Below are 25,969 nucleotides of genomic sequence, written 5' to 3' on the forward strand. Positions count from 1 at the left end.
TCAGTTGTCTCTTCTGGAAATTCTCATGGAATATTTAGGTAATAACATACCAGCAGCTCCTGTTTAATTGCTGCTAGAGATTGTTTTCTAAATAAGAGAGAAGGTCTCTTTCCAACTAAATTACTTGTCCTCCTAAAATTAAGGATTATATTGCCTCACACAGTTTACAATAGCCAGGACATGGAAGCTACCTATATGCTCATGGACAGAGAAATGGATAAAGAAGATATGGTACATATATGCAATGGAATATTGCTCAGCCATGAAAAAAGAATGGAATTGAGTCATTTGTAGTGATGTGGATGGACTTAGAGTCTGCCATACTTAGCGAAGTAAGTCACAAAGAGAAAAATGTGTGTGCTCAGTTGCTTCAGTCATGTCCGACCCCTTGCAACCCCATGGACTGTAGCCCGCCAGGCTCCTCTGTCCATGGGATTCTCCAGGCAAGAATACTGGAGTGGGTTGCCGTGCCCTCCCCCAGGGGATGTTCCTGACCCAGAGATCAAACCTGAGTCTCCAGCATCTCACACAGATTCTTTACCACTGAACCACCAGGGAAACCCAAAGAGAAAAATAAATATTGTGTATTAATGCATATATGTGGAATCTATAAAAATGGTACAGATGAGTCTATTAGCAGGGCAGGAATAGAGACACAGACATAGAGAACGGACATATGGACATGGGGAGGGAAGGATGAATTGAGAGAGTAGCACTGATATGCTTCAGGTTCAGAAATGGCTGATAAAGGGAGCAAGCAGAGAACAATGCCAGGGAAGTGGCAGTGGGAACACAGCAGAAGCAGCCATGTAAGGGGCTCTCCTTCTCCCCCTTCCCCATCAGGTACAGCAGACACAAGGGTGTCAACTCAGGAATGAGAGTGAGCACGGACACTGGACCACAGAGGCAGGGTTGAAAACTGTCCAAACACAGAAGACCAGGGGATAACCAACATATGAAAACCAAGCAATATAATATACCTCATTAATATAATGCAAAAAGTATATAGATCAGATCCGTCGCTCAGTCGAGTCCGACTCTTTGCGACCCCATGAATCGCAGCACACCAGGCCTGCCTGTCCATCACCAACTCCCGGAGTTCACTCAGACTCACGTCCATCGAGTCAGTGATGCCATCCAGCCATCTCATCCTCTGTCGTCCCCTTCTCCTCCTGCCCCCAATCCCTCCCAGCATCAGAGTCTTTTCCAATGAGTCAACTCTTCACATGAGGTGGCCAAAGTCCTGGAGTTTCAGCTTTTGCATCATTCCTTCCAAAGAAATCCCAGGGCTGATCTCCTTCAGAATGGACTGGTTGGATCTCCTTGCAGTCCAAGGGACTCTCAAGAGTCTTCTCCAACACCACAGTTCAAAAGCATCAATTCTTTGGTGCTCAGCCTTCTTCACAGTCCAACTCTCACATCCATACATGACCACAGGAAAAACCATAGCCTTGACTAGACGGACCTTTGTTGGCAAAGTAATGTCTCTGCTTTTGAATATGCTATCTAGGTTGGTCATAACTTTCCTTCCAAGGAGTAAGCGTCTTTTAATTTCATGGCTGCAGTCACCATCTGCAGTGATTTTGGAGCCCCCCAAAATAAAGTCTGACACTGTTTCCACTGTTTCCCCATCTATTTCCCATGAAGTGATGGGACCGGATGCCATGATCTTCGTTTTCTGAATGTTGAGCTTTAGGCCAACTTTTTCACTCTCCACTTTCACTTTCATCAAGAGGCTTTTGAGTTCCTCTTCACTTTCTGCCATAAGGGTGGTGTCATCTGCATATCTGAGGTTATTGATATTTCTCCCAGCAATCTTGATTCCAGCTTGTGTTTCTTCCAGTCCAGCGTTTCTCATGATGTACTCTGCATATAAGTTAAATAAGCAGGGTGACAGTATACAGCCTTGATGTACTCCTTTTCCTATTTGGAACCAGTCTGTTGTTCCATGTCCAGTTCTTACTGTTGCTTCCTGACCTGCATACAAATTTCTCAAGAGGCAGATCAGGTGGTCTGGTAGTCCCATCTCTTTCAGAATTTTCCACAGTTTATTGTGATCCACACAGTCAAAGGCTTTGGCATAGTCAATAAAGCAGAAATAGATGTTTTTCTGGAACTCTCTTGCTTTTTCCATGATCCAGTGGATGTTGGCAATTTGATCTCTGGTAGGCATGATACTAATGCAGAAAAAGCTTTTAACAAAATTCAAGATGCTTTTGTGATAAAAAGAATCAATAAACTATAAACAGAAGGAAACTCCTTCAACATGATAAAAGCTGTATATTAAAAGCCCACAGGTAACACTATATATGTGTTAGCCACTCAGTCATGTCTGATTCTTTGTGACCCCGTGGACTGTAGCCCACCAGGCTCCTCTGTCCATGGAATTCTCCAGGCAAGAATACTGGAGTTGGTAGCCTTTCCCTTCTCCAAGGGATTTTCCCAACCCAGGGATCAAACCCAGGTCTCCTGCATTGGAGGCAGATTGTTTACCATCTGAGCCACCAGGGAAGCCCTGGTAACACTAAACTCAATGCTAAAAGACCAAAAGCATTTCCCAGTAAATCAGAAACAATACAAGACACCTACTTTCACCACTTTTACTCAAATAGTATTCAAAGTTCTAGCCAGAAAAATAGATAAGAAGAAGAAATTAACAGAATTCAGATTAGAAAAGAAGTAACATTATTTCTGCTTGCAGATGTCATGATACTATATGTAGAAAATTCTAAAGATAAGACACACAAGCACGACTGTTATAAGAAATAAATGAATTCAACAAAGTAGCAGTATACAAAGTCAACATGCAAAATGCAGCTATATTTCCAGCAATGAACCATACTAAAACGAAATAGAAAAAATTTCTATTTACAGGTCAATTATTTCACACGGTGCATATTCCTTCTTCGATACTACACAGTGACTGTTGGCTTTGTTGTTGTCTGTCTGTCTTGGTTAGGCTTTCCCTGAAAGCAAACCTCAGACAAACAGGTACAGGCCAGTTACCTAGGAAGTAATTCCAGGAATCAGGAATGAGGAAGGAAGGAGAGTGAAGGCAAGAAGGAAATACCGGTTGATGAGCACCATCAAGGTTGCTGCTCGGATGCCAGTTTGGTGAAGATGAGATTCCTAAGGTCGAGCACAGAGTGACCTTGCAAGTGTGCCTTGCAAGAAGATGGGTGGTGGGCTTCCTCTCCAGCTTGCATCCCCCACTGGGTCAGGTCACTGGAGCCAGAAACACCTTTCTCTTTTGACCAGTTCCCCTCGGAGAAGGGTAGGGAGAAGTCTGCACTCCTTACAGGGGGACTTCCCGAGGCAGGACTATTTACCAAGTGATGGCTTGCCATCAAGGGGAGTAATGGGTAGGGCGGGGCATTTACTAAACTGCTCAGGATCTCAAGTCCTACATTTGAAGGTAACATTGTCTTCTCTTTCTTGGGATGGAACCCAAGTGCCTAGAACCATATCCAGCACATTGCAACCACTTCATAAATATTTGTGAATGCCTAATGGACTCCAGGTGGAAAAGGCAATGGCACCCCACTCCGGTACTCTTGCCTGGAAAATCCCATGGACGCAGGAGCCTGGTAGGCTGCAGTCCATGGGGTCGCTAAGAGTCGGACACGACTGAACAACTTCACTTTCACTCTTCACTTTCATGCATTAGAGAAGGAAATGGCAACCCACTCCAGTGTTCTTGCCTTGAGAATCCCAGGGACAGGGGAGCCTGGTGGGCTGCCGTCTATGGGGTCACACAGAGTCGGACACGACTGAAGCGACTTAGCAGCAGTAGCAGCAGCAATGGACTCCAGGACTGTTGTAACTCACGTGATTAGAGAACCAACATTAGTATCAAAATATTGAAGGTCAGCCAAGATACCAGGTCACCAGAGCCAGGTGCCTTAGAGTAGCATGAAGTGTTAGTTACTTCAGTCATGTCCAACTCTTTGAGACCCCATGAACTGTAGTGCCCCCCTGGCTCCTCTGTCCATGGATTCTCCAGGCAAGAATACTGGAGTGGGTTGCCATTCCCTTCTCCAGGGGATTTTCCCAACCCAGGGATTGAACCTAGGTCTCCAGCATTGCAGGCAGATTCTTTACCATCTGAGCCACCAGGGAAGAGTAGCATAAAGCAAGAGCCTAAAAAGGACCAATTACCAGGGGGCCGATGGCTTGGAGATTGAAAACCTGTGGAGCTGAACTTATTCTGACTCCTGCTTTCATCCAAGCTGTGGGACTGCCTAGATGCCATCCTTGTCAGGGGCAGCAAGAAGGAGGATGTCAGCTACAGACTGGAGGAAAAAATAAAGAACATCCTGTTGGTAGCTGTTAGTTCATCTATGGATCAATTACCTTTTCAACTATTCTGACTGAAGCCTTTAGCTAACAATTTTTTAAAACTGCCTTTGAACCTTTCTTTTTTTCCAGACAATGCAGCTTCCATAAAGACACAATTGGTTGCAAGAAAGAAATGTCACACATTGAAGCAGCCTTGTCTTTGATCATTGCTATTTTAATCTTCAACTCAATGATATTAACATATGCATTTATTGTTGTGCTATTTCGATTATCTCCCAGTACCACTTTAATCTTATTTTCGCTGAAACGCAAGAATATTCTTTCCATTGTTTCCAATGTTAGGAAAGAAAGAAACCCCTTAAGCTTACTTACAGCCAATACATTAAAAGGGGACCTGATTCGTTTTCGAAGGAGAGGTTTTTGTAGTAGGGAAATGTGACCACCTCTGTTGGCAAATGTTTTCACTGAATTATAGACATCTTCAAAGAAAGAGAAATTCCCCCAAACTATTTAAAATCGTCATAACGGACCTCCCACAAATGATAACTTCTTTAAAGTAGAAATTCCCTTAAAGACGTACAAATCTTCAAAAAAGAATACCCCTCAAATGATTAGAACCTTACCAAACTCCATCTGGATTTGAGTTCCAATAATAGGGGTCAGAACCTTGTCCATACCTAGTAAAAAAAAATACTGTAAGAAAGCACATTTTTTAGTATTTCCAGATGTAGATGGAACATTTTTCGTTTTGAAATACAATGAGAAAACTTTTTCATGCTATTTTGGAAACGATATATAGGCCGAAGCAGGCAGAGAAAGTTATTTGAAAGTGGTCAGGCCAAAGACACTTTAAAGCAGGTTGAGTTTGAATTCAGAGCTAGAAACCAGTGGTCTGTCCTCCACTTTTGGTCCCCATCATTTTTCAGGCCACTGTCATTGGTCAGAATAGTGATATTAGATGAACGTTTTTTTTGAAGTTGGGTTCAACTCTAACATGAAGAGTAAAAAGTTACTGAGAGACAATGAAATAGAAAAGCGACAGTTGACTATAAACGAAAGCAGGAAAAGTATTAAAAAACCATTGTCTGCACCTAGACAGACATGCAGACCCACAAGTACACCCGCACATACCTCCGTTCTCGTTTGGCAAATTGGTCATCTGTGTTTGTTCAGCGATGCATCATTTACAAAAATATTAACAGAAAACAGCCGCTCCATCTTGCTGCCTGTTGGCACATAGGATTCTGTGTCTCCAGTGAACTCTGTTGATCATCTGTCAGAAAGTATATGGAGGTCTCACCCTGCCCCCCACCCCAGTGAACACCCACCCACTCCTGGCAGACGCTGCCCCACGAGCCTCAAAGACTCATCCTACAGAGCTGTTTTACCCAGTACTTTTTCTCTCCAAAACACCCCTCAGACAAAGTCCGTTGGAAACCAGCAAGAGAAAAATGTGCTTGCATACAAGTATTTGCATGTCTACACAAATAATAGTTTTTGAATTTTTATCTTATATCATGCTTTTGTGTTAGTGGGTTTTGTTATAGGAATTGGGGGTTGTCAGGTTTTGATTTTGTTTTCCTATTGCTATCAGTTTGGTTTGGTTTTTGTTAGCCTACATTCCTACATCTGCTTTCCTCAAGATTGTCCTTTTCTGGGCCTCTGTCAAGGCATTGCCTTGCTGAGAACTTGCTTGCAAAATCAGTGGCCAGCCACAACCTGCCAGGGCTTAAAACACCGCTCAACCCATGCCCAGAATCTGGAACACACTCTGAAATGTCCCAAGGCAGGACCCTTACAGATGCAAATGAAAAAAACAGGAGCCGAGTTCCTCAGCCTTTCTCCCTGGACCAAAGTTCAAGAACTAAAGACCAACTCTCATAGGGGCAATTTCTCTGGACCTTGCTTTTTTTTTTCTTTTTTTTTTCTTTTTTTTTTCTTTTTTTTTTCTTTTTTTTCTTTTTTTTTCTTTTTTTTTTTCTTTTTTTAAAATAATATTTAAGCACCCTCTCCCTCTCCCACAGAGTCCAAAAGACTGTTCTATACATCAGTGTCTCTTGCTGTCTCATATACAGGGTTATTGTTACCATCTTTCTAAATTCCATATATGTGTTAGTATACTGTATTGGTGTTTTTCTTTCTAGCTTACCTCACTCTGTATAATAGGCTCCAGTTTCATCCACCTCATTAGAACTGATTCAAATGTGTTCTTTTTAATGGCTGAGTAATACTCCATTGTGTATATGTACCACAGCTTTCTTATCCATTCATCTGCTGATGGACATCTAGGTTGCTTCCATGTCCTGGCTATTATAAACAGTGCTGTGATGAACACTGGGGTACACATGTCTCTTTCCCTTCTGGTTTCCTCAGTGTGTATGCCCAGCAGTGGGATTGCTGGATCATAAGGCAGTTCTATTTCCAGTTTTTTAAGGAATCTCCACACTGTTGTCCATAGTGGCTGTACTAGTTTGCATTCCCACCAACAGTGTAAGAGGGTTCCCTTTTCTCCACACCCTCCCCAGCATTTATTGCTTGTAGACTTTTGGATCACAGCCATTCTGACTGGTGTGAAATCGTATCTCATAGTGGTTTTGATTTGCATTTCTCTGATAATGAGTGATGTTGAGCATCTTTTCATGTGTTTGTTAGCCATCTGTATGTCTTCTTTGGAGAACTGTCTATTTAGTTCTTTGGCCCATTTTTTGATTGGGTCATTTATTTTTCTGGAATTGAGCTGTAGGAGTTGCTTGTATATTTTTGAGATTAGTTGTCTGTCAGTTGCTTCATTTGCTATTATTTTCTCCCATTCTGAAGGCTGTCTTTTCACCTTGCTTATAGTTTCTTTTGTTGTGCAGAAGGGACCTTGCTTTTTAAAAAAAAAAAAAATTTCTCTGGCCCTTGCCTTTTTAAAAAAAAAATTTTTGACTACACCCCATAGCATGTTGAAACTTACTTCCCTGATGAGGGATTGAACCTGCTTCCTCTGCATTGGAAGGTGGAGTCTTAACCACTGGACTACTAGGAAAATCCCTGGCACTTAACTTTTTCCTTCATGAGCCCTGTCTACTCAAGGGCTATTTGTTGGGTACACACATCAGCCTAAGGCAGGCAGTAGGCACTTCCAGGGGGGTGGGAACAGCTGGGTTCTGAAGCCTGAGTGGACCAGATCCAGCCCAGAGGAGTGGCTGCACCATGGAGGTGGAGCACCTTGAAGGCATCCCAAATGATTCCCCATCCCAGAGCAGAAATCCTCTACTCCTAAAAGGAGGATAACAATACTGACAAGTCAATGGTTGTTTGGGGGTCAAATCAATCAATGAAGGGGCTAAGTTTAGGAATGTGCAGGACCTGTAGGAAATGATCAGCATGACTGTTCCTTTGACCCCAGCTCTCAGCCTTCAAGTTCTCCCCTGGACATCTTGTCCCTTCTGTTCAACTCTAATTTCTATGCTTCACAGACTTTTCCCATCACTCCCAAGAGGGGGCATGGTTTTCTCTTTTCCATGGCATGGAGAAATGAGTTTGAATTTCATTTTTTGGTGTTCCATTCATCTTAGACTTGGCATCCTTCTCATTGCAGAATTCTTGGTGCAGTGCTTTGAGCAAAGCTAAGTGCACAGGCTTGGGGGCTGAGCCAGTGGTGGTGGCTCCTGTGAGCTCAAGAGGGCCAGTTGCTAGCAGTCAGGATTTTTGCGGGCTGGCACTAAACCACTGGTAGCGTGAAATGGGCCATGTGCTGCGAGAGGAGTACTTATACCATGCAAATTGCAAATGCTGCAAATCAGGACATTTTGCTGCGGTGTTATGTTGTTGTTGGGGGATTTCTGAGAGACAGTTTACCTGCACCGCACCCTGCACCAACTCTGCCTCATTTTTCATCTGGCAACATTCTCCTTTAGCCAGCTCTCAGCCTTGCCACCACCCAGCTCCCAAGTTTTGGAAGGTATCCTGACATTGAGTTTCCAGATCCAGCTGTGTTGCCTGGGAAATCTGAGCTGGGGCATTTTCAAGCATATGGTAGATACCACTGTCCTCCTCGAGCGGAGACTGACTCCTGCAAGCAGAACCAGGAAGGCTGAGGGAGGAAACGAAGGTTGGGAAAAGAGGGACAAGAAGGAGTGTGTGCTTCACAGTGGAAGGAAGAGAGGTCAGGAGAAACCTCCAAGTGGTCCTGGGAACAGAGCCCGTGTCCAGACCTGCACCCAGGGCTTGAGGCAAGAAGGTTCACAAGGCTCCAAGAATGGAACTGTTTTCTTTCTTATGTTTTTCTTTTTCTTTTTGGCCATGCTGTGCAGCGTGTGGAATCTTGGTTCTCCTATCTGGGATGGAACCCATGCCCCATGCATTAAGGCTGGAGAGTCTTAACCACTAGAACAGGGAAGTCCTGGGAGCTGTTTTCTTTGTCAGACCTTTCCCCCATGGTGTGCCCTGTTTCCTGGGTTTCCTTCTTTGAACAGCCCCTGTTATCAAGGAACCCATCAAGGAAACTGGAAGAGAGCTGAGAGGTACAAGGGAACACACCTATGCTGCTCTCTCCTTTCAGTGAATCTTTGGACAAATGACTCAGACCCACCCCTCCTCAACAACCCAGAGCCCAGAGATGCCATTACTTCCGGCCACCTCTTTCCCTCTTTCTTATAAGAAACTCCAAGGTGTTGATCAAGATGACTAGCCATGTGGTGCTGTGATGGCTTGGGCTCTTCAAGCATCAACTCAAAGTCTTATTAACTCAATTTCATTGTCTACAATGAAAACTTGTCTACCATCCACTCCACTGTTTTTCTCCAGTTTTGATTAATTATTTGCACAGTTCAAAAATGTGAATTTTGCCCCTCTCTTCAAAATAGCTGCTAAGGAAAACTTTTAAATCCCTGTTTTGAACAGGAAGACAGCCAACTCATCAATAAAAAATGGTCCTCAGTTTTCATGTGGGAGATAATGATAAAAATGGGTTCTTAAAAGGGAATCAGCAAGTGTTCAAGTTCACTGTGGTTGTTTCATTTTTATCCAGATATTTTCATTCTTTAACTGAATTAGCAGGCCATCAAGTTCAGCTTCTCTTTCTTTCTCCAACTCACCTATGAATGATAAGCTTCATCAAAAAAGGGCAGAGATTTTCCCAATGTACTTGTGGCAGGTGATGAAACAGGTTCATCATTTGTCTTAGCATAAGATCACCTGTCCATTGCCACCTGCCAACTGCCACCCAGCAACCCCCAGATGGACCAACCCAATCCCATCTCCCCCAAGACACTGTCGTGTTTTTCCTGACAGAGCCTCCCTCTGCAGCAGCCCTGGCTCTTGTTCAGATGTGCAATTTTCAGAAACTACATGTATATATAAGCAGGTACCTCTTTGGCAGTGGAGGTCTGCGCAGCTTTGTAGTTTCCTCAGTATATTTTTGTACCCTCTGTCATGAGGACCAGAGGAGAAACAGCATCTCTGCCCTAATCAGTCTCACAAAAATACTTGGCACACTTTTGCAGGCTCTGTAGACTTGACCCACCAAGGGCTGTCATTTAGAAAGAAACGACTGACTTCTTGGTGGGTTTCTTCAGACTCTTTGTTGTGTGAGAGGTCCAGATTTCTCCTCTCCATTCACAGACTCCCTCATGAGTCCAAGAGTCCCTCCAGCTGTCCTTCTCCTGGGAGGGTGGCTCTAATCCTGTCTGGACTCCTTTGGTTTAAACGTGCCATTGGGTTTAAGCATGTCTCTCCCCTTTTCTCACATCCACCCAAATAAACAAGGAATGATCAGATGTTTCCTTGGTTCTAGACCTGTGCTCCAAAAGCCAGGAGACCAAAAAGTCCTTCTCAAATTTGACTTTTACAACATGAGTGGTTTTCTCCAAAGCAATCTGGTTCTCAAACATAGTGGAGAATCTTCCAAGGAATTCAGACAAAATTAGCCTTCAGTTTGCTTACCCTCTGCTACAAAATATTCCACTGTGTGGAACTCCTTTTGAAGGGAAAAACTCAAACCTTGACTAATTTTGAGATACACATTACTTAGCAAATCAGTGATAGAGGAAAGTGTATATTGGGGATCTTTGGTTGCAAATAACAAAGGCAATCATGTCTAAGTCTAAGCAGAGAGCAGGAATTTTGGGGAGAGAGACCATATATCTTGCAGCCTGGATGGAAGACTAGAGAACTAAATGGAAATAATACAAAACCCAGGATAAGCTATAGGAAAACCTTAGGCACTGAGACATCAGGAATTAATTGATTCCTTCATCCAAATGACTTTGAAATGAGTAAATTCCATCATTTTTTTCCCCTGGGTGCATCTGTGTTAGAGTCAATGTGACTTAAGAGTCTGGCTCAAGTCAGGTTCTTGGGTGGCTTGGCAATTTGTTCTAAGGTGGTGAGATGGAAGAGCTAGAGAAAGGGACTTTAGGGGCCCCACCTGCTTCCCTGGTAGAGAAGGAGGTGGCCTGTATTTTCCCTCATTCCAAAATGACATACCATGTAGGAAGGGTAACTCCCCAAAAGGAATAAACTTGGGGCATTGTTTGGAAGGGTAAATATGGTGGACAATCAAAACCAACAATGACATACGTCCTCCAAAACCGGACACTAGGCTTCCCAGGTGCCCCAGCACATAGGCTACATCCAGGGTTAGCCCTACTTTCTGAAGCATTAGCCCCCAGTTTTTGGAGTCTTAGGAGATAAGAGGTCCTGCTCTCCCTGACTCACACTGTCCATAGAAGCTTCTTCTGTAGCCACAAGATCACAAGCACTGTGTCAACTACAAATCAGCACTTGCCACGGGTACTCGCCATCTACCTCTACAAGGATTAAGTCATGTGCTGCTGTAGCTGCTGACCTTCAACACCCCTGAAGGGAGTTCGGGGTGGAGAGCAGCAATGAGGCCCTCTGTGCTCTGGAAAAATTGGCAGGATAGATCTTCAGATAGCTAGGTATTTTCAGGAGCCAGTTTTACGAGCCCCATTCTTACATCTCCTCATATCTAGAAAACACTAAATTTCTTCGCGGTGACCTCTGCTCCTTGTGACTAGCAGAAACCTTCTGCTAAAATATGTGCTTGATTGCATGTACTCCCCCTTCACCAAAATCACACATACACTGAAGCACACCCCACCCCACCCCGACCTCTTTGGAGCAGTTTCTCAGAGCTATCTGAAATGCTGTCTCCTGGGCTAGAGTCTTCATTTTGCCCCAAATAAAATATAACTCACAATTCTCATGTCGTGCATTTTTAAGTAACAACTGCACCAGCCCCTTGAACGGCATATTGGTAGGTAAGGCCTGGGATTACACTTATGCATCAAATAAAAGAGGCAAGTAAACAAAATAAACAGGGAAAGCGAATCACGGTACATTAAGAGGGAAGGTGGGGGCCAGGACTAGACTGCCCTGGAAGGGAATGAGGGGAAATCTAAGGGAACTTCTTGGAGGACTCAGAATTAGTCCTCCAATTTTTAGGCAAGAAAAAGACTCAAGTTCATGGCTGTCCACAATGAAGGGAGGGTGGACCATGGTTTGGGGCCAATCAAAGGTATGACACTAGGCTTGTGTTAAAGCTACAAGAAGAGTGGTTTGAAAGAAAGATAGGACTTGGGTTGAACCAATACTGTGTTGTCAACAGGCTTAATAGGAAAACCAACCATGGGGCAAGGAGTTACCAGAAATTCAAGCCCCATTGAATCAGACAGGAGGCTCAAGGTCACTGCGTCTCATCAACTCAGACAAATTAGTGGAGCCCTTTTGCTTTACGAATTTATAAGATTCTCAGCCAGAGGAATCTAACACCCTTTTGTTGCCCCAAAACTGGCCAGCTGCAATAAAATCACAGTGTTCATCATCCTCCAAACTTCCCAACCTCTGCCAAAAAAATAATAATAATGATTGCTGATATTACTATTTTGTGCACTGGATGAGCGTTTCCAAAAACAATAACAATTAATTTTCTCTGGTGGTGTTAGCCAAAAAAGCAGTGAGGTGCCAGGTTTCCATGATCTTCTTAGATCATCTGGCGCCTGTGAACAATGGCTGCAAGGAAGCAGCCCTCAGAGGCTAGTAAAGCTGTGTTATAACCCCAACGTTTGGGGTTTCACATCTTGGCCATCCCACATCACAGCAGGTAGAAAACCCAGGATGGAAAATGTCAGCCTGGATACAAGTTTCCTCCACAGAAATATTGCCTCCACATAGCAGAAATCCTTAGAGATCTTCTCTGTATAAAGCTTCAAAAACACACCAACCTTGGCTTCAGATGCTTTTTTGACGCTGCTCCAGACATATTTAAGAAATGGGTCTAATTTTGAAGGATATATTTGGGCAGCCAACCAAGGCCTAAAAGGAATCAGCTATCCTGATTTTATGTAAAAAGAATTTTTTTTAAATAAAGGCAGCCAAAACTCTGAAATTTCTGAAGGCATTTATACCCATCTGTCAGTTCTTTTTTTAAAAAATATATTTATTTATTTGTTTTTGGCTGTGCTGGGTTTGCATTGCTGTGTGAGCTACTCTCTAGCTGTGGTGGGCAGGCTTCTCATTGCTGTGGCTTCTCTTGTAGTGGAGCACAGGATGTAGGCACATGGGCTTCAGTAGTTGTGGAACACAGGCTTGCCTGCGGCATGTGGGATCTTCCTGGATCAGGGATCGAACCTGTGTCCCCTGCATTGGCAGGCCAATTCGTAACCACTGGACTACCAGGGAAGTCCCCATCTGTCAATTTTTAAATTGGGTTTTCAAGGCACCGTGAGAGCAGTGAGTATGCTACATGGCTCGAGGCAAGGAATTCCCTCTCAGTAATTTCTAAACCATCGCTCTAAAGAGGATCCTACATGTGAGGGGCACAACTTATCTCTACTTTCAAGCTTTTTTAAACCCTAGGAAAACCCTTTAAAAAGTAACATTAACAGTAAAATTTGCCAGCAAACAATAAGAGCCTTGTCCTACTTCCTGAAATGAGAACTGAACATCACATTTTTTTCTAAACTTATTTTCTACAGTTATCTTTTCTAAACAAAGGACGGTCAAGATAAAGTATCTAACTTGTTGGATGATAGTCAAGTGCTAAAAGTGGGAAAATGTTTGAATAAAGTTGACTTTTAAAATACCTAAAACGAAAGAAGAGAGGTCGTTAAGTCACTCCTCTGAGCACCTACTGTGGAAAGGGAATTGAAAAGAATTTTTAAAACAAGTACTTTGGCCACCTGATGTGACAAGCCAACTCATTGGAAAAGACCCAGATGCTGGGAAAGATTGAAGGCAAAAGGAGAAGGTGGAGTCAGAAGAATGAGATGATTGGATAATACCACCGACTCAATGGACATGAATATGAGTAAACTCCGGAAGACAGCGAAGGACGGGGGAGCCTGGCATGCTGCAGTCCATGGAGTCGAAAGAGTTGGACATGACTTAGCAACTGAACAACAACAAGAAACTTGAAGCAGCTTAAATACAGATTGTAAACAAGGTGTGAGTGTATGTGTATATGTACAAACATGATTGGCAAGTACCAAATGCAAGGTCATGATTGCCACCAGTTAGTTATTGAGTGTGTCCCAAGGTGCAGGCTCCACATTATATGCGTTAGCTGTTTGTAGCATTGGCTGGCTGTCCATGCTCCAGCCAGGCTCCCATGGCACTGGCTTCCTGTGGCACTGGGTTCCCATGAGTGCCAACCTGCTGTACTCATAGCACCGGCATTCTGCACTGAGGGCTTCCACTTCCTGCAGAAACACAGCCCCTTACTGGGCAGTTTGTACAGGCAGGGAGTTACCCCTGGAAGCAACCTCAACCAGCAATGAACAAGCTTTGGTGGATAAAAATTTAAAGTACAGAAAACTCAGTCTTTTCTTTCTGTCTTGGAAAGAAAATTTGCTTCATAATAGAGTGATCCAAGTAGTGAAACCTATCAAAGTAGATCCCTCCTGGTTACCTTCTACACAATCCTTTTCTTCCAAGCCCTTATGCAGTGTAATTAGACAGTATTTAGTTATCTATTATCCACTTCTCCCACTAGGCCAGAAAGTCCACAAGAGCAGGGACTTTTTCTGTACTCTACACTGTCTGGTAAATAGTAGCTCAATAAATATTTGCTCAATGAATAAATGAGTGAATAAATTTCACCCCAAAATAGAGTTAGATATTTTCTCATACATGAAGTTCTTGATAATATAAGGCAAATAAAAAATACCAGACATAGATGTTCTTTATCATCTTTCAGATTTAGCTCAACAAGAGACTGAGCCACCAGCTTCTCTGGCAAGAATTTCAAAGATGAAGCATCAGATTCAGGCTTACTTTAATGCAGGTGAGTAAAAGCCCAAGTCTGAGATGCAGTTACATACAGGCACACATAGGGCACATCGCTTGTGGACACCTGGTAAAATTCCTGGGAGAACTTTTGGACCTTGCAATCAAATGCTTCAATGGACAGGATCAAGATCAGAGGAGAATCTGGCATAGAATAATGGCCACTCTGGCTCCACATGTGTGTGTGGTAGGCTGTGAATCAAAAAGACTAGTGGAAGGAAAATTTTAAAATTGTGAGGCCAAAGTGTCAGGTCTTGGTGCCCTCTTATAAGACCTGGTCAAAGTGGACAGAGCTGTTCTTCTGCACCTGGCCAGCCAGGACTTTGATGTGGTAACCCAGTGTGGTATGGCCCATCACCCCTTCTCCAGGCCCACATCCATCCCCCAGCTCCCAGGAATCGGGACTGGACGACAGCTCACAGTGACTTTAAGTCCCTGGTCTGCTCGAAGCTGTGCCCCTCCCCGGGGCTGGCCCAGGACAATGAGCAGTCAATGTGGAGATCTGAAGCCCAGCCCTGCCTCTGAAGGGCCATCTGAGCCCCAGAGTTCCCCAGGGCAGGACCAACTTCTTGAGCAGTGGGCCCAAGCTCAGAAGGATCCCACACTTGCTTTAATGCTCCATAGTCACCATCCTGAAATTCTTAATCATCTTATTTTTGAGTTTGTGTTTCCTAATTGAAGTTCATGCGGACCACAGAGTATGCACTTGAGCAGAGGAGACAGGTAAACTATGGTTGGTCTCCTTTAATGCAAATTGTCACCTGTCAACAGCTACAAATTGGCACACGCCATTGGGAATTGCCATTTACCTCTACAGAATTAGATCATGGGCTGCTAATCTCCAACACTCCCTGAAAGGAGTCCAGGGTAGAGAGTAGAAATGAGGCCCAGGGAACTGACAGAACAGGTTTCTAGAGAGTTAGATATTTTCAGGAGCCGATTTTATGAGACCAATTCGTGCATTGCCTCTTATCTAGAAAAGCACTAAAATCCTTCATGGTGACACCTGCTCCTGGTGACCAACAGAAACCTGCAAAAAAATTTGTGCCTGATTTTGCGTATACACCCCACCCACCAAAATCACACACATACTGATCTTCCCCCTTACCTCTCTGGAGCAGTTTCTCGGAGCTAGCCGAGAAATGCTGCCTCCCAGCCTCTAGTCCTCAATTTGCCCCAAATAAAACTTAACTCACATCGTGCGTTTTTTTTTTTTTTATGTCAGCACACCCAATTTACCTGTAGGGTTCTCAACTCCCAGCAGCACCCAGGTGTTTTGGGGGACCAGGATGCACAGGGGGTCAGCAAGACTCGGTGCAAATTAAAGTTCAACACGTCACTTTTACAGATGAGGAAGCGAATGTGCTGACAACCTCCAGAGGCTGCCTGTTCCCTTCAAACCAGAACTTGCTTCAAACACAGAAAGAAGGAAGGACATTCTAAGAAACATGTATCCCACCATATCCTTTATTATACTGGCTAGTACCCAGTATTAGACACTTGTTTCTCCTTTCAGAGTATTAGCAGAATATGCACAAGTCAATCGTGAAAGAAAATCCACCAAGTCAGTTTTGTGCGGCATTTCCACTACTCTGATAAGAAGGAAATAAATACATAGGCTTGCTTGAGCTACGAATACAAAATGTGTGTTTTGGTGATTCTCCATCCAAGTTAAATGCTCTCATGCTTGCGTTTAAAACTGGCAGTGCATAATATGGGAAAATTCATGCTGATGGTTAAACATTTCATTTTTTTTTCCTTCGCTTAAAACAGAAAATAAAAATCACCATGACAATTTGAGAGATGATTGAAGAAAGGAAAAAATGTGTATTTTAGTGTCTGCTCTTGGAACCAGGGGCCTGCACTTTCCTTGTGCTCTGGATCCATACGTCACAAAGCCAGCTCTGCTCCCAGGGACATGCTCCCAGGGACCTGCTCCCAGGACGGGCGGAGGCCTCGGTCACACCTTCTGCCCAGCCTCACCTCCCATATTTCCAGAGGCTGCATCTCCCCTAGACCCTTCCACAAACTCTTCTCTGTCTTCCATAATATTTGTGGATGGTGCTTTGCAAAATGTTTCCAAATAGCTATGGGGTAAAGAGATGAACACACACTTCCACAAAATTCTCATTCAGTCTCCATCTTTTAGTAGGAGAAAAATATAACAAATTTCTGTCTAACATTTGCTAATAGTTTTTTCTTCACTATTGCCTCCCTTAGTGGTCAGGAGTCCTTTGAATTTTTCTTCCTTTTCCTAGCAATCATTCTTTATTTTGTGCTGTGACTTACGTGGATAATAGCTCCTGGTTTCCTAGACAACTCTGTGAGGCTCTGCCAGGCTGAGGTGGGGAGTGGTGGCCCCAACCAACCACCTCCATCCCCTTCACCAGGCTCCATTCTGCTGGGATCACCCCAGGGGTCACCGGGGGTGAAGTTTGGAAGAAACCACAGCCCTGAGGGCAGCAGTGGTGTTGGCAGAATCCTAGAGGGACAGCCTTGCAGTCTATGCTATTTGAAAAAACAATAGCTCAATTTAAGAAACAAAAGAGAGGCCATTTTTAGCTTTTTTGAATGATCACAATATTTTAGAACAGTTCTATGGGTTTACAAACTGCTTTTAAAACAATCCTAAGGGTTCCCAAGTCCAAGGGTGTCTTAAATAAAGACACAGCCCTCAAGGCTGGCCTCAGACTCTAGCTCTTCTTTGTCTGGGAACTGCTCACTGAGTCTCACTCGCTGGTTTTCCTGAGGACAGGAACTTTGTGGCTGAGCCAGGATCGGGTATCTTAGCTGGGTTCCTGGGGAATAGAACCTGAGACCTTGACCAAGGTCATCAAGAGATGCTTTGCCTGCTCATTCTCAGTGCTCCAACTGCTAGGTGAGCCACTGTTAAATGCCTGCTGTATATCAGGTCTGTGCTGAGGAGGCCCTGGGGATACAGTCGTGAACAAAACAGGAACAGTCCCTGCTGTTTTGTTTTGGTTTTTGTTTTAAGAAAAAATTAAAATAGGGAGAGTAAGTCCACTTCTTGTGGTGTTGGTTGGTTTTGATGTTTTTAATAAAGCATATAAGCTACAATAGGGAAACAACCTTAGGGAAGAGAAGCTTAATCACAAGGCAATTGTAGGAGAAAAAACAGAAACACTCCCTGATTCAGGACTGATGTAACTCAAAACTATTTGTGTGACGCCTTGAAGTGTTCTGAGTCTAGAGGATATATTTTAATTACAGTTTTACATATTTTATAAAGAATCCAAAGTTCATCTTCATTATGAAGGAACTGAGTTGTGATTTTTGCACCCCTAAAACCCACACTTCGTGCACTTTTTAATTGATAATAAGGCAACCAAGTCCCAGGATGGTAGCATTATCTGTCATCTTCTTCAGTCTAGAATAGATAGGTAGAGATCTCTGCATTCATAATTCTTAAAAGTCAGTGCATAAAGTACATCAGGTGTATGGAAAATTGTAAAGATAAACTTTGATAGAAGACCAGTTCTCTCTCATGGTGAGTGCCCGAGTGATTTAATTTTCTTCCTCACCCTTATATACATTCTTTAGTTTTTCTTCAATAAGCACAATTGCTTTACTGTTCAGAGAAAAAAGCAAGTGAAGAAATAACAAAGACAGTGTGTGCAGGTACCCTACAATCATAGCCGTGTAAAAATGTGTGTGCTCATGAGAAACAGCAACCACTGGGGTGAGGGGAGGGGACAAGAGGACTATGAATACGTCTCTTTCTCTTATGGTTTTCCTTTTCCAAAACTCTTACTTCAGGTAGGAATGTCTTAAACTTCAAGTGAGAGAAAACTAGAAGATCAGCAGAGTCTTCAGCTGCAGATGATGCCATGAGGGTCCAGACTCTGTCCTCCCTCTGATCCCCTCCCTGGCTCAGCACTGGTCCTGCCTGCCACATGCACCGCATCCTCACTGCAAGTAGGAAGCAAAGACAGAGAAATAAAGGGCATCCTTTCCCCACACATCTGTGTCTTCAAGGAAACCAGTACTTCTCAGAGTCTTCCAGAAGATTGTCTTTTACATGACCTTGGACAGAATTAGATGTCCTACCATCATCCCAGAATAAATTCTATAGACAAGGTCAAGTAAGGCACCAAGATGGGTTCATACCAGCCTTGTGCAGTGGAACTTTTTCTGATGATGGGATCTACTCCACGTCATCTGCTGCATGGCGGCCACTAACCATGCGTGTCAATTAAGCTCTTGAAAGGTGATCGATGTGATGAAAACCTGAATTTTTAATTTTGTTTACTTTTCATGAATGTAAATGACTTCAGGCAGCAGCTTAGGGGATGGTGTGTGTGCATGCTCAGTCATTTCCAACTCTTTGGGGGTCCCATGGACTGTAGCCTGCCAGGCTCCTCTGTCCATGGAATTTTCCAGGCAAGAATAAAGGAGTGGGCTGCCACTTCCTCCTCCAGGGAATCTTCCCTACCCAGAGATCGAACCTGAGTCTGCTGTGTCTCCTGAATTGGCAGGCAGATTCTTTACCACTGAGCCACCTGGGAAGCCCAATTGGACTGTTGTCAGTTTAGACAAATCACAATTTATCCCATCTCCTACTGGACTCGAATTCGAAAAAAAAGCAGGAGAAGAAGCCGTGGTTGTTGGATAGAACCCACTAACACCATCTTAAATCAAACTTAGTAATTTTACTGGGTTTTTTCCTTACTTTTTTTTATATCTTGGACCAATTTATTGATTGATTTCTTACTTTTTGGATGAAAGGCACATGGGACCGTAGTTGCCAACCAGGGATTGAACTTGTTTCCCTGCAGTGGAAGCTCAGAGTCTTAACACCTGGACCACCAGGGAAGTCCCTGAACTTTTATTTTCAATAAAAACAACAAATAAGGCAGGGCTTCAGGTACCCTGAGTTTTAGAATTCTGCACACTTCTCCATTTCCAGAAACAAAACTGAAGTAGACATAACACATGCTAGAAAAAAAGGACTGATTTTTCCAGTCCAACTGTAGCTAAGTATTGGGCTTCCTGTTGTGTTATTGATAGGTGAGAATCAACTTAGTTTCCACATAAGATGTGGGTACCATGGGATGCTGGCGGGCTAAAAGTAACTGTGGATTAGCGCATCCAAACTGCATTAAACTGTCCATTTTAGCCATGCCCGTACCTGTGTAAGGCTCTGACCCTATAGTGGATGTTGGTCTCATCTTCCTCTCTTGCATCCTACGACAGCTTACCCCTTCTGAGGAGCACATGCAACCATTTCTAACAGTGATGCCGATGAGCTACGGGGACAAACACTTCCATCTGGAAACCCATAAGTCTAACAACTGGTTTTCATCACCACCACCTGAACCTGAAGCCCACCGTGGGGAACCAAAGTTCACTGAGACTGTTGCTGGCCAAAATCTTGGCTTTCTCTGCCCACCAAAGCCAAATAAGAAATACAGAAGCAGCGCCTGGAGGAAATAGAAAGGTAGCTTTAATTCTCAGCTGGCGGAGAGGGGAACACAGTAGATTCATGCCTCAAAAACTGTGCCCCCCCTTCTCCATGAGGAGTCTAGGGGCTTATATAAGATGAGGGCTCACAGTCAGGAGCCAGTGATGAGGAACAAAAGTGTTTAGGACCTTGACTTCTTCCTCTTGCATTTTTTCAAAAACAGTCATAAGCTGGTGTCTGTAATCCAATAATTGAGTCTGGCAGTTCGGTGGCTCTGTGGCCTTCTTTCTGATATGTAAAAAGAAGAATTTTAAGGGGAAGAGTTTTGTAAGGATAAACACCAGATGTGGGATGTATTTAGCATAAAGTCCAAGGAAAATAGGTGCAAAGTGTAGTTTTTGCAGAGTTAGGGACAGAAAAGCAAACTTAGTTACAGACATGCAGAGTTAGGAGCAGTTAAAGTAAAAACAACTAGCCATGTTCAAGCCTACTCACTGTTCTCTTTTATCTTCCTTGTTCTCAGGAAAGGAAAGGGAAAAAAAAAAAAAAAAAAACCCATTCCTCTTTTTCCCTTTTCACTACAACAAGACTTGGACTTCCTCCTCTCTCTAGAAGCTTGGGTTTCTGAAAGTAATTATGAAGACAGAGCTTTGTATGTAAACGCTTATTAAGGACCAAAACCTATGAAATGTAAGGGGAGAATGTGGGAGAGGAGAAAGTCTAGTTGAAGTTTGGTCATGGTAAAGCTTGAGCATCACAATGGGGACCTCCGGTCACCACACATCAGACAGAAGCTGCCAGACTTGTGTCTCTTTCTTGTAGACAGTCACAAGCTGCAGACCAGCCTGGGAAGGCTGCGTGCTCAGGCAAGGCTGCTCTCTGGGGCTGAGGAAGACCCTGCAGGAGTCCTCTCCTGGAGACCCCCCTCTGCTCACATCTCCACAGCTGGAGGCACGTCCTGCCTTGAAAAGGAGTCTGAGCAGTGCATCTCTGTGCCTGCAACACATGGCCAGGATAACTTCCTTTGGGCATCTTTATGGAGCGGAAGCACAAAATAGCCCTTTTCTGAAGAGTTAATGAAGCCATCTTTGTGGTTGCAGTTCAATATGTTTGACCAAACTCCCCGCTCTTCTAAGTAGGTCTGGAGTCCACTGCATGCTCGCACCCTAGAGGGCAGTCAAGCCTTAGACTGGATTTTTTTTTTCCCCTTTAATTTCTGATGTGGTTTTTTTGGTTGCATCATGTTCCAAGTTGTAAATCTGCACATTGAATGGTCAAAATGATCTATTGAATTAACTGCTTTTCTCCATTCTACTTCCAGGAGCCCTTTCAAGAAATGTTACCCAACTGTTGAAGGTCTTTTTTTTTTTAAATGTCTATTGTTCTTTTCCCTTGGCTGTTTTTATATGCACACGCCACATACGTTCAGCTGAGTGCAACCATCTACTTTGGGAGACACATCAATTTTAATAAGCGTGTGATGAATTGCCAAATAGGCAGTAAAATAGCTTTCTAAAATTTTTTATTGTGAAGAAAACCTCATCAGTATCTATTTGAATATGCATTCAATCAGTAGGAATACTTAATGAATGCTTATTAGGAAGATGCTTTCAAACTATGCTTTTAAACTGTGGTGCTGAAGAAGACTCTTGAGAGTCCCTTGGAGTGCAAGGAGATCCAACCAATCAATCCTAAAAGAAATCAGTCCTGAATATTCACTGGAAGGACTGATGCTGAAACTGCTGTAATACTTGGGCCACCTGATGAGAAGAGCTAACTCATTGGAAAAGACCCTGATGCTGGGAAAGATTGAAGGCAGGAGGAGAAGGGGGAGACAGAGGATGAGATGGTTGGATGGTATCACCGACTTGATGGACATGAGTTTGAGTAAGCTCCAGGAGATGATGATGGACAGGGAAGCCTGGCGCGCTGCAGTCCATGAGGTTGCAAAGAGTCAGGCACGAATGAGAGACTGAATAACAACGTTATGAAGAAGAAATGTCTCCCTCATGCTTCACACTGACCTGCTGTGCAAAGCCCTTTTGCATTTTATTGCCTTTTACTCCTGCCACAGCTGAGGAAGTGAGAATAATAGGAAAGAACATCCTCATCCCACAGACCAGATGCTTCCCTCAGAGCAGCTGAGTGACTGAAGGAAGACACCAACCCCCAGATTACAAAGCAGCCTCTCATTCCCAGCTTTCCCAACAAACCCACGTGTGCAGAGGTGCATTGTAGGACACATGTATTCCTATTGCTTTCTGTGCCTGCTCATCCTTGCCAGCGGATTTGGGTGCCAAGAGCTACTGTCATAAAGAAAGAAGAAAAGAGAGGGAGAACGAGGAAAACGAGCAAAGGGTGGGTTATCGAGCTCTGTGTACAGAACATGATGGGGGATTTCCTTGTGGTCCAGCAGTTAAGAATCCACCTTAGAGAACAAGTTACAGTCCATGGGGTCACAGAAGAGTCAGATACAACTTAGCGACTAAACAACAACAACAATATATATATATACGACTGAATTGGGCTTCCCTGGTAGCTCAGCTGGTAAAGAATCCTCCTGTAATGCACAATACCCCAGTTTGATTCCTGGATCAGAAAGATCCCCTGGAGAAGGAAAACTCTACCCACTCCAGTATTCTTGGGCTTCCCTGGTGGCTCAGATGGTAAAGAATCTGCCTGCAATGTAGGAAACCCAGGTTCAATCCCTGGGTTAGGAGGATCCCCTGGAGAAGGGAATGGATATGAGTTAAATTATTGAATAAACTTTTCATAGCCTACACTCTGTCAGTTGTTCAGAGAATCTGATTCCCATCACCTTGGAAATAAAACATCAAGGGTTTTTTTGTGTTATAAACATTTATATCTAGATAAGGGCTTAACTATTTCATTATTGGTAAAATTTAAGGAAATAAAGTTATAGCATCCTTGTTGCAAATAAGCTCTGTGGTAAAATCTCAATAATTTTGAATATTCTGATGTCTGTTTGATCTTACTCACCCCTCCCCATTATAACATCTACAGTCTGTTGAGAAACTCTAAATCAGATGACCCCATGGTATGGTGATCACAAATCTCAGAATTTCTGGAGCAGGATCAATTCCCAATATTCTCTGTCTTTTTCTAGGCAGATATAGTCATAAATCATAACAAAACATTTTTTGGCAGACTGGCTCCCAATTTTTTTGATTCAGAAAATATGGTCACCAGATTCTCAAAACTTCTGGAAGCTTTTTTTAGGAATTGTTCAGGGGAACTCTGGGTGCTCCCAGAACAGTTTGCCTGAAAATAAATCTAAGTATCCCAGGACCTATTTCCATGTGCCCACAGCCTGTTCCCCTAAGTCTCAGAAGGTCTCTGTGCCTCCTGGCTGGCCCTTCCCACCTCCCACCTAGTCCCCATCCTGACCTGTCCAGCCCGCATGCTCAGCCTCGTTCTGAGGAGGTGGTCCTTCCTACCTTCTGCTCTGCAGCACCACTAACGATCAGTGCTGTGTGACTTCACACAGTTTGCAACCCTTTCACAGAACTTGTGGCAAAAAGGTTTACGCTAAGGCTATCTTAGGTAACATGCCCCAAGAAGCATCCCTTGAGATAAGAGGCTTTTGGGGGAGGTGATCCTAAGCAAGACTGGATGGAATGCGGGGGTCTGGGAAGCTGATACAGGAAAGAGATGGAAAGTGATAAAAGAGGTTTGGAAGGGAGCACGGGGAAGGCAGCTGGGGCTCAGCTCCAGGAGACGGTCTAGAAACTGTATGTCTCATCAAGGGGCGAGGGAACCAGGGCTCTGATCCACCAATTCCCATCTGAGGCCAGTTTAGAGTCACCCCTGGGGGCTCTCACCAACCCCACAAAGAGCCTGCACTACACAAGTCTCCAGAAAGCCCTTAATGAGGCACAACAGTGTTTTCCATAAGAAGCCCAGGGAATGTGTGAACCAAGAGGCCAGTAGTCTCTGCCACTAAAACCAGAGATGTCTGCTGGGCGTGATGAACCTACACTGGGACCAAGCCGCAACCTGGAGAGTTACAAGCTCTAAGTTCATCCATTTCCACTGACTTAGCTCTCTTGTTACAATAACTGTAACATGTGCTGGACGGACACGAAGTGAGGCCAAACAAACTGAAATGTTGGAGTTTGGAGCAGAGAAAGGTTTACTGCAAGGCCATGCAAAGGGATGAGGTGGCTCATGCCCTAAAAAGCCCTGAGTTCCCTGAAGGGTGTCTGCAAAGCATTTTTAAGGGCAGGTATATTGTCCCCTGCTTATTTAACTTATATGCAGAGTACATCATGAGAAACGCTGGACTGGAAGAAACACAAGCTGGAATCAAGATTGCCGGGAGAAATATCAATAATCTCAGATACGCAGATGACACCACCCTTATGGCAGAAAGTGAAGAGGAACTAAAAAGCCTCTTGATGACAGTGAAAGCGGAGAGTGAAAAAGTTGGCTTAAAGCTCAACATTCAGAAAACGAAGATCATGGCATCCGGTCCCATCACTTCATGGGAAATAGATGGGGAAACAGTTGAAACAGTGTCAGACTTTATTTTGGGGGGCTCCAAAATCACTGCAGATGGTGACTGCAGCCATGAAATTAAAAGACGCTTACTCCTTGGAAGGAAAGTTATGACCAACCTAGATAGCATATTCAAAAACATTTGCCAACAAAGGTCTGTCCAGTCAAGGCTATGGTTTTTCCAGTGGTCATGTATGGATGTGAGAGTTGGACTGTGAAGAAAGCTGAGCACCAAAGAATTGATGCTTTTGAACTGTGGTGTTGGAGAAGACTCCTGAGAGTCCCTTGGACTGCAAGGAGATCCAACCAGTCCATTCTGAAGGAGATCAGCCCTGGGATTTCTTTGGAAGGACTGATGCTAAAGCTGAAACTCCAGTACTTTGGCTACCTCATGTGAAGAGTTGACTCATTGGAAAAGACTCTGATGCTGGGAGGGACTGGGGGCAGGAGGAGAAGGGGACGACAGAGGATGAGATGGCTGGATGGCATCATTGACCCGATGGACATGAGTCTGAGTGAACTCCGGGAGGTGGTGATGGACAGGGAGGCCTGGCGTGCTGCAATTCATGGGGTCGCAAAGAGTCAGACACGACTGAGCGACTGAACTGAACTGAAGGGGCAGGGGTCACGGGGTCTGTGATCAACTTGTGCACAGTTGTCTGATTGGCTGATAGTGACCAGCACAATGATATCACAGGGGTTCACAGTATCAGTCTTTAGGTTCCAGGAGTCCTGGAGCTATGTGCTCAAGGTCTTCAGTAGTTCTTCCACTTGGTGTGTATGGGGAGGAGGGGTGGGGGGTCGCATCTGCAAAGCAACTCAGGAAATTTGCATCAGATACTATTATCTAGGTACTTCAGAGAGGAGGTACAAGCATAAGACAGGGGAAAGCCTGTCCCAGGAATGTCCCACAAATTCCAGTTTGGTTACACTCTGGCCCAACTACGTACTCCCCACAGGATCCTCTCTCCACTGGAGAAAGGTACTCCCCATCCTGAACCTTAGGCAGAGCCTTAAGCTAATAAATAAGTGCTCAGGACCCAGAGTCCATGAGCCATGGATTTCCACTGTGCCTGGACCACATTTTGCTTCCATGGTACAGGCAGCCCTGATGTCCCCACAACTGCACATCACATGCTGGACAATCGCTTTGTAGTGTTGATTGGATGTGACGCAGTGCTAGGTGTGGTCCTAGCCTGGGGGACTTCAACTCTGAATAAACCTCTAAGCGTCTTTGAAGTTTGGTATTTTCCTTCCCTTTCATTCAGGGCTTCTTCTAGGCAGGTGTTGACATGTTTATTATTCAGACAGAGGTCTCCAGGATACCATCTCACCAAACACTTCAAATTTATGCAGGAACTTCCTTCCAAGGAAGCCACAGCTCTTCTAAATAAACCACCACTGTTATCACACAGTTTGAAATGCGAGGAAATCATC

This window comes from Bubalus bubalis, chromosome 14, assembly GCF_019923935.1.
Source record: "Bubalus bubalis isolate 160015118507 breed Murrah chromosome 14, NDDB_SH_1, whole genome shotgun sequence".
Classification (NCBI taxonomy): Eukaryota; Metazoa; Chordata; class Mammalia; order Artiodactyla; family Bovidae; genus Bubalus; species Bubalus bubalis.